Source organism: Marmota marmota, unplaced genomic scaffold (assembly GCF_001458135.2).
Source record: "Marmota marmota marmota unplaced genomic scaffold, marMar, whole genome shotgun sequence".
In the NCBI taxonomy this organism is placed as follows: domain Eukaryota; kingdom Metazoa; phylum Chordata; class Mammalia; order Rodentia; family Sciuridae; genus Marmota; species Marmota marmota.
The window spans coordinates 6,609,275-6,623,313 of record NW_026000082.1 but is presented as its reverse complement, the minus strand read 5'-3'; positions in this window follow the sequence as shown (position 1 = coordinate 6,623,313).

Genomic DNA, 14,039 nt, shown 5'->3' with positions numbered 1-14,039 from the left:
ATGACACACTAAGCTCCCCTCCGGGGCTCACTCACTAGAAGCCGGGAGACACAGGCACAGTCTATGGTATACAAACTTCAGTGGTAGCAGAGAGAGGGCAGCTCCCCTCTCATTCCTCCAGCCCAGCTTTTACACTGCTGCCAGATCAATCTTCTCAAGGCCCTGCTCTGACATGATGCCCATGGTTTCAAGGTCTTCCACAATCTGACCTAAAGCTAGATCTCTTACTTGATCTCTAACTATTTCTCCTAGGCTTACTATGCTGCACCCTACCTGGTCTACTCACTGATCTGAATCTGCCTTTCATTTCCCTGTCTGCTGCTTTTGTTCATCCAGTTCACTCTGTTCTCAATGCCTTTCCATTTCCTCATTGTTTCAGTTTGTTTTAACATTCCTTAAATTTCCTTTCAAATGATCAAGAGTATTCACTTGGGAACCAAATACCTTGAATTCAAATCCTAGCTCTGCTGGTTCAATGTGATCTTGGGAAAGTCACTTAACACCTTTATGCCTTAGTTTCCTCTTCTGTACAACGAGGATGGTTTATTGTGGAGATTGAGTTATGTAAGCAAGACCCCAAATAAGGAATATCAATGCATGACCCCAAATGAGGAATATCATTGTTTACTGTTATCACTGTATATCAAGATGCAAACAATTCTAGAAGCTGAAAGTGATTTCTTTGTTCTATATATAATCTGTGGTTTCTCTCTTAGGAAATATGTTGTGCTTTGCCTGAGAGTGTGGCTATTTGTTTTATTTGATTGTTACACTTTCCTGATTATGTTTATGGAAAGCTGAATAATGATCCCCCAAGATGTCTGTTTTCTAACCTCGAGGACCTGTGACTATTTCCTTCTATGGTAAGAGGAAATTTACAAATGTGCTTAAGATAAGGATCTTGAGATGGGGAGATTATCCTGGTTTATTTAGTTTTGCTTTTGGGGGGACTCAGAGAGAGATTATATTACATAAGAGGAATAAGAGATGGGGTGATGTAAGCAATAGGTCACAGGGTGTGATAAAGGGTTCATGAGCGTGGAATGCACATGCTCTTCAGAAGCTAGAAAAGGTAAGGGCACTGACTCCTCTAGAGACTCCAGAAGGAACCAGCCTGCTGACCTCTTGATTGTACCCAGTGAGATTGTTTGACACATCTGGCTTTCAAAACTGTAAGAGTTTGATCATAAACCACCAAGAGTATGTTAATTTATTATAATATCATAGGGAAAATTAATACAATGCTATTCATGCTATTCAATAACTCTTTTTCTTTTCATCTACGTGTTTTAAAATACCTGGAACATTTGTTTAGATTATAATAAGGGCTCTGCATTTTTTTTATTGACTGAATAATGAAGGAGAATATAATAAATTAATAGTTTAATAAAATTAAACTTCAAAATTTCTTTCTGAAAAAAGACCATAGTGAACATAGTACTCACAGTACCAAGCAGAACTTGGTCTACTTAGTACACTTGACCATTCTGCTTTTCTGTGATTACAGCCTTTTCTTTGGGAACCTCTTTTCTCATTCCAATAAATCCTAGAGATGGCTGTCAGTGAAAGTGTGATTTTCATCCTGCTTCTTCATTTTACTGATCATACTCTAGGGGTTAAGGTCAAACAGAGTTCTTACCCATGATCTACATGCAGACAGTGAAGGAGAAAGAGGGTTTTGATCTGTTGGGGTTACCAGATTGTGAGGATAGGTGTTGGCAAATATTTGTGTCCACATATTCTGTCTATTTTTTTTTCCCAGAGAATAGGAAGAAATCAATCAACAGAGGAAAGCAGAACTGAAAAGGGAGCCAGTCGGCTGATGGAAAAGAAAGCAAAAAGCCTGGATTCTAGAACTCTCAGACACAAAAGCAAGAGCTTTTCCTTTTGCGTAAGATATTTTGAGAGATGCTTCACCCACCTTTCCCCAAAGGTCCTGAATAATACTCTTAAACTTCAGGTTGTTACAGTTCACATATGGAGTGCAGTTAGTTGCTGGGATGACAGTTTGAATTTCACTTTAAAAATCTGTGATGAAGTTTGGAGGAGTAGTGAATTGACTTTGATTAAACCAGTTATTTTAGTAAAGACTGTTCTTTGACATCATCTTGACTTCATAGGTTTTACAAATGCCAACTTGAAATAATGGAAGGATCTATCAGGCAATTCTTTTATCAATTGATGGTATTTAGATGAAATTTGATATATTTTTCCCATCCCAGGAAACCTCTGTTTTGCCACTTCCTAATCAAATGGCCTTGAACATGTAATTGAGTTCTTTTATCTATAATCTGAAAACTTACAATAATCACCCTGTAAGATTATTAGGATTAGAGATGTTCTTGGAGGCCTTAGACAACTAAAAGGCTTATAATAAACTATGTTCTTATTTATGGAAATAGCTAACATTTAATGAATACTTATTATGTTCCAGATACTGTGCTAGAAATGTTATTCAACATCTCATTTAATCTTCAGAATGACTTTTTGAAATGATAATTATAAATATCCCCATTTTAGAGATGAGACACCTGGGGCTAAGAGAAGATAACTTGCTCAAGGGAATATGGATAGGAAGAGATCCACTATAATAAAAATCTAGGTAGGTCTGATTGCAGAAGTAGTCTTTATAGCTCCTCTCCAGAGTTCCTCTGTGGATGTTGATTAGCCATTGTTATTATAATTATTATTAATGCCTGTGTTTTTCTTGGTGTTGTTTCAAGGCTTGAGGTCTCTTACAAAATGCAGAGACTGTGACAGAATTCTTAAGGAGGAGTGGGCTTTTCTTATCTGGGATTTTCATTTCACACTGTGCTTTATGAAATGACATAACCAAGAAACATCTCTTTGGTGGTTTATATTAAACAAGGCAAAACAAAAAGCTATGCAATAAATGTCTCCATAAGATTAAATACTGTGGTTAAAACTGCCTTCCTTGGATTCAACAGCTTTAGATTACGAGTCACCAGAGAAAGATTCCACAGAAACATCTCCATCCAATAGAGTCAGTGCTCTCTCTCCCCTTCCCCCCAAAGGAAGATGAATAGCTGTAATAAGGGAACCAAAGAATGCCCCCTCCTAAAACTTCATGACTTTACACTTACCATCAAACAGCGTAAGGGAGGGGAGAAAAAATGGTCTCCAATGTTTTGGTTTTGCCCGTATAAGTCAAAGTAGAATGAGTTTATAAAGAGAAAGCAATAAAGAACTGCTCTTTTGAACAGTTTAATCATAGATCTATAAAAATGAGGCATTTTGCCGTGAAGTCCCTATCCAACTAGAGAAGAGACCTATACTGATGTTAAACTGAGTTGTGTCGCAAAGAACATGTGGGTAGTGCACTGTCTTTTTGTTGTTATTTTGTTTTGTTTTTCCACTAAAGGACATACAGGGCTCAAGCTAGTGATCTTTATAACTAAGTGGGGAACTTCAGGTAAAATATAGTATAGAATGCAATTATGGTCAAGTTTCTTTTCTCCTTAAAATGCTGTCAAGGCTTTTGAAAAATAAGCCTGTAGAACATACTGATGAGATGGACTGACTTTGGATTTTGCAGTAGACTTTTCTAGTTCTGCCAGATGGGTGGTTTAGATAACAGAATTTCATTGTCTTACAGTTCTAGGGGCTAAAAATCTGAGATCAAAGTGTTTGCAAGTTTGGTTGCTTCAGAGGATGTTGAGGGAAAATCTGTTCTGAGCCTCTTCCCTTACTTCTGATGGTTTTCTGGCAATCTTTGTCATTACTTGGCTTAGAGATCTCTGTCTTCCTGTTCACATGATGTCCCCCTTTGTACTTATCTGTGTCCAAATCTCCTCTCTTTACATAAGTGATATTGTATTAGAGGCCCACCCTACTCCAATAGGACCTTCAACCTATGAAGACCAAAGACCTCTTCAACATTTTTCCAAACATTTTATATTATTTTTTTCCATTTTCTAGGAGTTTATCATTTTATTAATTTCTTCTATTTTATTTTATTGGTACGTTAATAGTCTCACATAGTAATGGAATTTGAACATGATTTTGAGGCCACAATAAGTTATGGAGGATACATTGATGAATTCTGATTCATCAACAGTTTAGGGGCCTCTCTCAAGATAATCAACAGGAAATATAAAATATGTTCACAGATAAAAATTAGACAATGGTATCAAGAAGGGGTTACAAGAAATGAATGTGAAAATTTGAAGGCAAGAGAAACTACTTCAGAATAGTGAGATTAAGGAAGATTTTACAGAAGAGTTAGGATATCAATTGAATTTTTAAAAAACAATACTTGACACCAGAAAAGGGAAGAAACAACACCCTAAGCCTAAGGAATGGCATAAGTAGAGACAGGAAAATCAAGAAATGGAGGCATATGGTCAAGGAATTGTTTCTATTTTCATTTGGAAAAAGATGGAAGACAAAATTAGGAAAGAAAGTTTGGGCCAGAGTGTAAATGACCTTGAGTATATGATTATAACACACATATTATTATTGATTAGAACAGAGAGATGTGCATTTTCTTTTATGGTATGAGTGAAATTACCTCCCTCATGGTGTTGGTCAAAAGAGGCCAAGTTATGCTATGCTAACAAACAACACCTAAATATCAGTGGCTTAAGAAAACAAAAGTTTAGTTTTCATTCACACAATATTCTCCTGTGGATTTGGGCAATTCTCTAGGACAATTATCCTCCACAATTGGCTCAACAATCTGGTCTCTGTGGATCCTACAGCACCACCTTCTCAAAGAATTCTTCCATGATGGCTGTGGTAAAAGAAGAAAGTTCTGGAAGGTTTCTCAAGTGCTCTGCCCTAGAAACAACCCACATACTGTTTCTGCCTATTGCCCCTGTCCAGAATGAGTGACTCAGCCCTCCCCAACAATAATGGGGTTTGGGGGTACCGACTAAGGTCTCCGTGTGGCTAGAAAGAGAAGTGTATGACGATGATCCCTTGTGAAGTACCACACCCACGCTTGCAGAAAATTCACTCTGGTTCCAAACAGGTTTGTATTTACAAACAAAATATAGATATGTAAGATTCCTAACACACTATTAACAGGAATTTTCCCTTCTGTTGCCTTTACCATTTTCAAATGAAGGAAATGTTGTTTATGGTTTATCCACCTGTGGCCCATAAGAAAAGAAAGATACCGACTACTTTCTGTAATTTACCTGCTATTGTCACTGGAGTAGCATAGACTGGTGTGCACTATGAGTGATGTGGGCTTTGCCCACACACGGCTGACTCCTCATTTGGCTTCACTTGCAAGCTGCAGCAAAACCATGATTGTCAGAACTCGAGGAGAGGGAAATGTGTGTCTGAATAGTGAAGCACATGTATGTAGTGTACACAGCATCCTATGTATGTTGTTATATGACCTCAAAAATATCTTACTTTTACAAGTAAAATAGTGGTGGAATACAGAGGTAATATGGTTCAATTGAAAGTGCCTGAGCTCTAGAGTCAGGAAAAGTTAAGTTAGAATCCTAACACGGTGAACTTATTGTCCGGTGACTTTGAACCTCAGTTTCTTCATTTTAAAAATGACATAAATAACAACAGAGTTGTGGCCAAGGTTCATTAATGGTGATATATTAAATTAATTGAGAGCCTGGTATATGTCAAACATTTTACATATGACTTCCTCCCTTCCTTTCTTCATTACTCCATTTTTTTTGTTATATGTATATATGTATCTAATCTATGCCAATTTTTAACATGTATAAAAAAGTAATGTTGATTCAATTCATAGGTAGTGGGAGGGCCTTTTCCAGTTTGAGTGTAAACTGGGATTTAGACCCATATGATGAACTGACTTGGTGGATTAGGCCTCAGTGGTAAGGCAATGCTTTAGAATGAAGACTTTTTCCAAAAGTGGATAAGGATTGTTGAAGGGGAGGAAAGTGTTTTTCCCCCCTGTGGGTATCTAGGACTGAGCCTTAAATAGGATGAAAATTTTTGTATTTATCTAAAAATCTAGGTATCCTGCTCAGGTACATTACATGGCTAGAACAAGATGACGTGGGAAACGCTGAGACCAGGAACACATGCAGTATGTGCTTGTCAACACGTGACAGAATGTTACAGTGAGAGTCTTAAGGCATGCAGATATGCTGTAGTCTCTTGAGGGTTTGAGGTTTTGAGCGTTGTGGACCAAAGCATCCTTGGCAGGTAACCAACATTCTTCTGGAGAACACCCTCATCTGAAAGTATATGAAAGACAGTGCTATCCTCAAGTGGCTTCTGTGGTATCCTCGGGGAGGAAAGGAAAAATCCACAAGAGAATAGCACTGCTATATTGGTGAGAATGCATGAAATACCCATTGAGATGTTTTGAAATGTATGAAGGGAAATGTTTTTAATATGAGACCCATCAATTCTAACTCAGGTCCTGTTATGAGGGAGCTCAGAAAATACTTGATTGAAGAATAATTGCCTCAATTGTCAAGTCAAGGCTGTGGATGTCAGTGGAGGCAGCACTTTCCTTCTGGGTGGGACATTCTGAACTGTTAATAACATCTCAGCACATTTAGTAACACCAGTCCTTGGGAACTAGATGCCAGGAATGTGTACCATTCATTATGGCAATACAGACACAACCCCATGTCAAATGTTCACTGTGGGGATGCTGCTCTCTCAGGTTACAATCATTGGGACTCAACATCACTGGGCTGTCTCAGAGCCAGTTGTAGGGGACCCATAGATCCTTCTCAGAATGGGATTTTCCTCCTCTTTGTTTTCTCGGCATATCATGACTGGGGCCCTCTTTTGTTTCCTTTGCTTAGTGCTCTTGGAATCTCCAAGAGAGGAACTCTACCTGCAACCCAGTGTGCTTGTCCAGGGCAATGAGTCTTGCCCACATCCATCAGTCTTCTCCTAAGACTGATTCTAGCACTTCAACATAAATAACATTTTGTTCTCTGGTATCAGCAGATTGGATGCTTCTCCACATTGGAGCCCAATAAATAGAGATTTTAGAATAAGTATTCAAATTGGGAACCCAAATGTTATCTTTATTTATAGTCAGTACATATTAAAGATTGGGACTATGACAAAAATAGGTTTGCAATCTTTCCTGCTGCCCTCAAACTGAGATTTGGTCCTTCCTGTGGGGATGGTTGAGTCTGCAGAGCAGACGCTGAGATGTATAATCAGCCAGGGGCTTGTTGGATTACAGACTGAAGCATCAGCAAAACATAATGTGGAAGAGGGTGTTTCCTTTAATGTAACACCATTCTCCCCCTGGTCAAAACGTGGTTCAATGTTTGTCAGGTTTCATGATCAGCATTAACTGTACCTCCCCTGGGGGTAAGTGGCTATATGCTGGGTAGAAAAGGGTGGAAATTCTTTCCTTCTGGCCTGAGGAATAAGTACAGGTTACAGAAAACAGAATTATTCCCTTTAATACTTTCTATATTACTTTATTGTATCAATACACTTTGTTTTTCCTCCATTTTATCATAAAAGAGTCTTTGAGAAGAAAGTGTCCTGCCTTGGCCCCCCAGCTAATAATTGATATAGTCTGTATTTGAATCTAAGTTTGCCTCACTCTCAAATCTCTGTTTGTGTGAATGTATATTTACATATACTCATGTAAACACGAATATATGTGTACATATTATATGCAAATATAAATATGTTTGTCTATGCACGCATATGGACAGTTACACAGATGAAGGTTTTAGTTGTCAATCAACTTCAGCAGAGGCCTCTTAGGATTGGGGATTCAGGCAGTTTCATGCCACAGACTCTTCAGGAAGACACCAGTTGCTTGCTTCAAAGTACGTGCTTTATGAATTATTTGACATCTTTGTTTCAAATATGCTATTTGTTTCCTAGGGCTGCCTTAACAATGTTCCACAGACCAAGTGGCTTAAACCTCAGGAATTTACTTCCTCAGAGTTCTGAAGGTTAGAAATCCAAGGTGTTCGCAGGTTTGGTTTCTCCGGAGTCCTCTCTCCTGGGCTTTCAGGTGAACACCTTCTCACTGTGTCTTTATGTGGTCTTTGCTCTGTGTGCTCCTATCCCCGATGTCTCTTTGTGTTCAAATTTCCTCTTCTTCAAAGGACACTGATCATATTGGGTCAAGGTCTACACTAAGGACATCATACTAGTTTAACCACATCTCTTATAAGGCCCGGTCTCTAAATATAGTCACATTTGAGGTACCAGAGGTGAGACCTTCAGCACTTACATTTTTGAAGGACCATTAAGCCTCTGATAAATACAAGGATGTTGAAACAACCACGTAGGAATTGGATGGGGAAGGTCATCACCGCAAAAAGGAATCTTACAGTATATCACTAAATCTCCTTTTAAAACTGAAGTCCAGAGAAGCAGACTGAATCATTCAAGGACTCACAGGTAGAATGGCCCACTGACATTGTAGGTCATAATCCACATGAGGGGCTTATAGATTCTAGTGGAAATATTTTGTGTAAGTGTGTGTTGAGTGGTAGGGGAGATATTTGGATGGAAAGGGGAGGATGAATCAGTAAAGAAAGGAAGATGTCTTTCAGGGTCATTTATTTGCATTTTATACTTAAAAATGAAAACACTCTGTTTTTCTTTTAAACCCCAGCAGCAAAACCACGGCAGATTCTAATATGAACCACGCGGTGGCAGTAAAACAAATGTCTGCAAAGAAAGCAGAAATCCCTTCAGAATTATAATAAGTTTTATAGACCAAGACAACTGCAGTTGTAAAACATTATGGTGTATCAATTGGCATATTTGCTGATCAAATCTTTATAAGGTTTGAATAGGCTCATAAATACTGGGCTCTGTAGTTTGGCCTCTTCATGCTTCTGTTTAAGACATTTTGGAGGGAAGGAAATTCAGCAAATGGTTGAAATATCAAAGCAATATGCCACTGCCAATTTGTTTTCCTGTGATGGAGGGAAAATATATATTCCTTGATTAGAAACACTAACCAAACAAGCAGAATCTGCTGCATTCAAGTCTGAGCTCATTTCCCATGCAAGGCACAGCCCAGGCTGGTGTTAACCAACAGCTAAATTGTTTTGCTGCTTGATTTTTACAAGTTTATGAGTTTTACTTCCCTTTCTATTTCACAAGGGTCTCGTTATGCAGGGATTTTTCTCATTTTCTTCCTAAGTGGTTATTGGCTGATGATAAATCAGGTTTTATGATAAATATATGAAATCACAGGGCAGGAAGTGACATCAAAAACATGCCTGTCATCAAAATACAGGTCTCATGCAGTTGGTTGAAGAGAAGACTGAGCTGATTTATGACTGTTGTCATTTGACATTGGGGAAACTGAGGCCTAGGTGTTAGGTGACTTATCCAAAGACACATAACTAGTGAGTTTTACTGGTCAGACAGTAAAACTAGGTTTCCCATAAGGCAAGAAATGGACTATAGAATTGGTTACATTTAGATATCAATTCACAAATATTTGGAATCCAAAGCGTGTGATCATCTAAGTCCCGTCTCTCTTGTGTTTTTGTAGATGTGCACACTGATCATTTTAGGAGAAGGATGAAATTCCATGGAAAGATCAGCCTTTAGTGTGTGGTGCCTGTATAAATTCTATTAGTAGATGAGGATCTTACCTCTTGCCATCAGACCCACAGATTCTACCCTAGGAAATGGCTTTTGCCCTGTGCAAAACTGGGTAGAGCTGGTACACTGAAGCCCTTCGCTCTGCCTACAACCCTCTGCCTTCTGCTTTCACCTGGCTAAATTCTGTTGAGTCTGGGTTGGGTGGACTTTTTATGTATTTCTCAAATACCATTCCCAGGAAAAACAGCTATTTTTTTTAAAATAATTGTCTGAACTTCTATTATATTTGAGGCAAAGACCACATATGTTGTTAGTAGTTGTATGCATGGCTGTGTCTGGTGCATAAGAGGCTTTTAATCATTGTGGGAAGGAATAGAATAATGCAGCCCTTTGCTTTTGCACATGGTATTCTTTTTAAAGAGGGAATATGTATTCAAGGACCCTAAATAGTAAATAATATAAACTGTTTCATACTATTGTATATCATGTATCATCTATATTTATGATCATTTAAAAAGAGTGAAAGCTTTATTAGGAAGTATCATCATAATTATATATATATACATATATATATATATATGTGTACAATAGCACTTATGTGTCTTTATCATCTATGTATATAATCTATGTATATAAACTTAATTGTTTGTTATGCACTACTAATAATCATTGATTCCCTTGCCATATGCCAGTTCTTCCTACATACTGATGTTTTTTTAATCTTCAAGTATAAGCAGCTCAAATGATGTAATTAGAATTCTGACAGTAAAATAACCAGCTTGCAGTCAAAATGTAGAGAAGCTGGATTCACATCCAGACCTTTCTCAGAAATTCATGATATTTCCACTCTCCAGAGTAAATGGGGTTCAGAGACTGAACGTGTCTTCCTAAAGCAAGACAGTGGTCAAGCCAAATAGCAGAATCCAGGACTTCTGATTTTTACCTGCTTCCTATATCCTATATTTTACTCTGTATAGTGAGAAAATAAGGTAAGAACTAATTTTCATGCAGCTGGAGGAATGCAGCATATTTTGAGAGGTACAGTCTTTTCACTGGTTTTGTTCACATTGAGAAATGCATTAATTTGGCAGTTGCCTGGGATTCATGTGAACAGATGCTAACTTGAGGTGTTAGCTAGTTCACAGATCCCTTGGTCCTCCTGACTTGAGCTCCTGCAAAACTTCAGGATTGGGAAATGCAGATTTTTGTGATCCATTTGTTTGCACATACAATGTATTTTCCAGCTCTCCCACTCCTTAGCGATTCTTTGCCTAAACCATCTTGCTGTGCATTTGTCAAGGAAATTTGCCATTTTCAATTTGGAGACAACAACTCAAGTCAGAGAAAGCTAAGCACCAGAATTCATTGGAAAAAAACATATTAGAAACAGTTTAAAAATGGGAATGGCTGTATTTGCTCTATAACAGGCAGAACATTTTTAAAAAATCAATAATAAGAACAACAACTAATGGCGATAATGTCTTCCCTGACTCATAGGGAAGAGTATTCAAGAGTAAAATGATGTAATTGATGGGAAACACTTTGAAAAATAAAAGCACCATGCAGCACAAGATATTATGGTTATTATACGTTTGTCCTTAAGCACTGCTAAAAGTGAGCCTCTATCTCCCTCAGGAACAGATGTCATTATTGATAAATCATGTATGTAATTCCCAGAGTGTACAGGATGTCCACAGGCTCCAGGCCCTGGTATTTGTTATAATCTCTCCACTAGGGAGTTCATGGATGAGGCCAAGGGCAAGTCCCAACCTCTCTGGGCTTCCTTCTTACATCTTTGAGATGTGGATAAATATAATTAATAATGACCACCATCTACAAAGCAATTCTAAGTCCAATTATAAATCATCTTGGCTTATTATTTCATTTCACGTTTACAAAAGTCCTGTGAGATAGTTTATATATGAGGAAAATAAAGCCAGAATGTAGTGAGATGTCTATAGAAATACACCAATTTTAGATTTAGGTAGACAAAGTCTAGTGAATTGTATAGTCTCCAGAATGCTTTTCTCTGTCCCATTTTTTACTTTAGAGAATTGTCTGTCCCCCAGAAAACCTGTCCCAGTGTTTTGATAGGGCTTCCAAACCTGTATATCCTTCTCGTGACCACAAATGAAGTAAAATGAGAGCAGGTAGACTTACTTCACCATTTTTAGAAATTCTCTCATTTTATTCCATTACTCCAGGATGAAAGGGGGGTCAATCAGAATCCATGGAATTTATACATAAAAATGGACAGTGCAATCCACATCCTCTCCAGTGTTTGCATTCTTGATGACTGCCATTCTGAAGGTTTTGATCTGCATTTCCCTAATAGCTAATGATGTTGAACATTTTTTCATGTATGTGTGTGTGTGTGTATATATATNATATATATATATATATATATATATATATATATATATATATATTGAGGGAGGCAGGGCACTCCACCACTGAGCCACATCCTCAGCCCTATTTTGTATTTTATTTAGAGACAGGGTCTCACTGAGTTGCTTAGTGCCTCTCTTGTGCTGAGGCTGGCTTTGAACTTGTGATCCTCCTGCCTTAGCCTCCCGGGCTGCTGGGATTACATGTGTGTGCCACTGCACCCTGACATTTTTTTTCATATATTTTTTTTGCCATTTGTATTTTTTTTCTTGAGAAGTGTCTGATTAATTCATCTGCTTATGTTGGGGTTATTTATTTGTTTGATGTTAAAGTTTTTCAATTATTATTCTAGATTATGAATCCTCTGTCAGAGAGTAGCTAGTCAAGATTTTCTTTCATTCTGTAGGTTCTGTCTTCACATTCTTAAATGTTTCCTTTTCTGTGCAGAAACTTTTAAATTTGATGTTGTACCATTTATTAATTCTTGGTATCATTTCCTGAGCTCTAGGGGTCTTATTGAAAAACTTGTTGTCTGTGCCTACATGCTGGAGTGTTGACCCTCCATTTTTCTTTAGGAGCTGCAGTTTCTGGTCTCATTCCTGGGTCTTTTTATCCATTTTGAGTTTTTGTGTAAGGTGAGAGAGAAAGATCAAGTCTCATTTTTCTATATATGGATAACAATTTTTCTCATTATTTTTTGTTTAAAAGGCTGTCTTTTCTCCAATGAATATTTTTGGCACGTTTGTCAAAGATCAGATGACTATAGAGGTATGGGTTTGTCTCTGTGTCTTCTATTCTATACTGTTAGTCTATGTGTGTTTTTATACTAGTACCCAGCAGTTGTGTTGCTATAGCTCTGTAGTATTTGAACTCAGGTTTTGTGATAACTTTAGCATTGCTTTTTTGGCTTAGAAATATTTTGGCTATTCGGGATCTTTTATTCTTCAAAATGAATTGTAGTACCTTTTTTTTTCCCTACTTCTGTGAAGAATATCATTGGTATTTTGATAGGGATTTCATTGAGTCTATGTATTGCTTTTGGTAATATGACCATTTTAACAATATTAATTCTGCCATGAACATGGGAAGTCAGTAAGGAGAGTCCTTAAAAGACTAGGAATAGAACCACCATATATGATCCAGCTATACCACTCCCTCAGAATTTATCCTAAAGAATTAGTTATCATACTGTAGTGACACATGCATAACTATGTTTACAACAGCACAATTCACAACAGCCAAACTATGACCTCAGTCTAGGTATCCATCAATAGATGAATAAAAAAAGAAAATGTGGCATATGTACACCATAGAGTTTTTTCAGCCATAAAAAACAATGAAATTATGTCATTTGCAGAAAGATGGATGGAACTTGAGACCATTATGTTAAGTGAAATAAGCCAAACTCAGAATGTCAAGGGTTGTACATTTTCTCTCATAGGTAGAAACTAGAGAGAAGAAGGAAAAGAAAAGTGTGCGGAGGTAAATCCCATGAAAATTGAAGGGAGATCAGAAGAATAAAGGAAAGGGGACCAGGAGGAGGTAAGAGAGGAGGGAAAGGGAAATACCAGGAATTGTTACTGACCAAATTATATTGTGTGCATGTGTGAATGTGTAGCAATCAGTCCTGTCACTATGTACAACTAGAATGTACAAACAAAAGTTGTGGAAGAAAAATTTAAAAAATGAAACAAAACCAAAAAAAAAAAAAAAATGGACAGACTTGCTTTGTCCTGAAGGGCTGCTAGGCAGAATGGGGTAAACCTCTAGAAAACTGCTTTCAGTAGAAAGCACACAGACAATAAAACACCAAAAGCAAGAGATGGAGAACATTCAGAAAGCATTGCGAGGCCTCAGAAACTTAAAAAGCTGGAACTGCATCACTCTTCCCAGTGATGGAAGTCAGTAAATATCATTAAAAAAAAATAAAAGAATTTGAGTTAGAATTTTGGTGAGAAACAGTTTCTGAATAATATAACATGTAGCAAAGTATGTTTCTATATGCTATCCCCAGGTTTCAAAACAATTTGGGCCAGTATTCTTACAATTGGATCTTTTAAAAACTTTTTTAAAAATTTGTTTTAATTAGTTATATATGAGAGTAGAATGCATTTTTGCAATTTGATATATCA